Genomic DNA, 3083 nt, shown 5'->3' with positions numbered 1-3083 from the left:
AGGATCTCTTTGGGAGTGGGTGTCCTTCTATAGAAAAAGCACACTTGATAGAGATTCATGGAAGTTTGTGACCATTTGGTTGTCGACGATTGCCAAAGCATTACATAGAGTTTCCTCTAGCGTTCCCCTACATATCAATACCAATAAGGGGAGGGCTTGAGGTGACTCGAGCTATCTCAGCATATGTTAAGATACGGCCATATGGTGTCTGATATGGTTATTTTGACACTTGGTCTAGAGTGAGACTGGAAACCTGCTGTCGCCACACCGGCTGCCCCTACCGAAGAGCAGCAAGGGGTCTTTTACATCCACTTTCAGGACTTTTGGTGTACCAAAACTAAAGCCCGTCTGTGGGGGAAGTGCATATAAAAGATCACTTGCTCTTAATGGCAAACTGAAGCACATTGTCTCTAAAACTCTCTTTTAGAATTATCAAATGTTTGACATTCAAGTAGTCAATAAATCAGTGTTCTTAGGTGGTGTCGTTAAACAAAACAAAACAAACTTTAACGTTGGTGTACGGGTCGTATGGGACAGGTTGGGACGGGTGGGGTGGGGTGGGGGCGATCTTACGACACCATCACATTTCCATACATAGACAGGACAGTACATATCATGGGTTTTGGTGTACGAGTCGTGTAGGTCACGTTAGAACGGAGAGAAAAACCGAGACAAGAGAGGCGAACGATCTTACGATACCATCACATCTTGGGCTAGCGCTCTACCACTGACCTATATCTCACCACGACTGCATAAAGTATAAGAAGACAAATCTGTCAGTTGGCGGGATTCGAACCCACTGCCCAGACACACTAGACAAATGACAGTCCGCGGTCTTAACATCAGGGATTCTCAATCATCCCACATAATACTGAATGGAAAATTAACCGTACCAAGAATGGCACTGCTAAACACTTTGCACCAAAGAGAACCTAAGCAGGATATAGCTCAGTGCTCGCCTGAAAAAAACTATGTTTAACGATAACACTAGAGTACATTTATTGATTAAACATCGGCCATTGGATGCCAAACATTTGGTAATTCTGACATGTAGTCAGGGATCTTGTATATGCACTTTCCCACAGACAGAAAATGCACCAGGACAGAACATGCACTTTCCCACAGACAGAAAAAGCACATACCACGGCCTTTGACCAGTTGTGGTACATTGCCAGGAAAGACAGAAATCTCCAATCTGTTGAATTGATCCACCGAGGTGGTTCGATCCTGCGACGCAAGCACCTCAGGCGAGCACTCAGGTCGTCTGCTACACAAACCAAATAGTCGTATCTTACACAAACCAAATAGTCGGATGTTAGACAAACCAAATAGCCGTGTGTTAGACAAACCAAATAGCCGTCTGTTAGACAAACCAAATAGCCGTCTGTTAGACAAACCAAATAGTCGTATATTAGACAAACCAAATAGCCGTCTGTTAGACAAACCAAATAGTCGTATGTTAGACAAACCAAATAGTCGTATATTAGACAGACGAAATAACCGTATGTTAGACAAACCAAATAGTCGTATATTAGACAAACGAAATAGCCGTATGTTACACAAACCAAATAGTCGTATATTAGACAAACCAAATAGCCGTCTGTTAGACAAACCAAATAGTCGTATATTAGACAGACGAAATAGTCGTATGTTAGACAAACCAAATAGCCGTCTGTTAGACAGACGAAATAGTCGTATATTAGACAGACGAAATAGTCGTATATTAGACAAACGAAATAGTCGTATATTAGACAAACGAAATAGCCGTATGTTAGACAAACCAAATAGCCGTCTGTTAGACAAACCAAATAGCCGTATGTTACACAAACCAAATAGTCGTATGTTACACAAACCAAATAGGCGTTGTTTAAAATGTGTTGAGTGGTCGTTCAAAAATCATATGTAGCTCTTCTCATTTATTTTCGGCGGACCGTTCAAAAATTAACCCATTTCCTTCATTCAAACTGAGCACCTTTTCCCTTTGGCTTTAACCCTACGGGACATTCCAAATTTCATAGCACCAAAACAAACCTCCGCCTGTTACCGGCTCCGGTCGGGCTGCTGGTGCTCTCTTACACTTGCCAGTGAAGGCGGTCCCTTCTTCCACCCACCACAACCCTTCCCTGCCCTGGACGTAGGAGCCGACCGAGGCCGGCACCTGCGCCCATGACAGGCTTGCTCTGAATGTGCACGTTAAACACTCTGACCTGACCTGACCTGACGACCTGTTTAACATATATTCCTTCCCTTTTCGACAAAAGGTCCAGTAGACCACCTAAACAACTGCTGCCAACCATGACCTGAGAAAGCTCCACTCATAATTACTTCGGTTATTCCCTATTCCCAGGAAGAAGCGTGACGCAGCCCAGTGGTAAAGCGCTAGGTTGATGCGAGGTTGGTCTGGGATTGATCCCCATCGGTGGGTCCATTAGGCTATTTCTCGCTCCAGTCAGTGCACCACGACTGGTATATCAAATGTAGTGGTATGTGCTATCCTGTCTGTGGTATGGTGCATAAAAAAGATCCCTTGCTGTTAATGGAAACATTTAGCAGGTTTCCTCTCTAAGACTATATGTCAAAATTACAAAATGTTTGCAATCAATGTGCTCTAGTGGTGTCGTTGAACAAAACATATAAACTTAATACCAGGAAACCGACAACGCCTGGCAACCTGCGTGGTTACCGGCCACAGTGGTGTAATGGTTAAGACACTTGGCTTAAGGCTGGTAGGTATTGAGTTCGCATCCCAGTACCGCCTGTTAGCCAAAGCGAATTTAACGACTCAATGGTTTAGGAGTTAGTATAAGACCACGACAACTGTCACTAACCTCTAACAACTAACCAGACAGCAAAGATAGCTGAGGTATGTGTCCAGCGAAAATAAGCTCTATGGTAGATGTGTTTGTTTTGTGTTTAACGACACCTCTAGAACACATTGATTTATTAATCATCGTCTATCGGATGTTAAATATTTGTTAACTTTGACACATAGTCTTAAAGAGGAAATTCGCTACATTTTTCCATTAGTAGCAAAGCATAATTTAAAAATGTACCTTCCCACAGACAGGGTGGCACATACAACG

Source organism: Gigantopelta aegis, chromosome 15 (assembly GCF_016097555.1).
Source record: "Gigantopelta aegis isolate Gae_Host chromosome 15, Gae_host_genome, whole genome shotgun sequence".
NCBI lineage: Eukaryota > Metazoa > Mollusca > Gastropoda > Neomphalida > Peltospiridae > Gigantopelta > Gigantopelta aegis.
Note: the sequence above shows the minus strand (reverse complement) of the source record.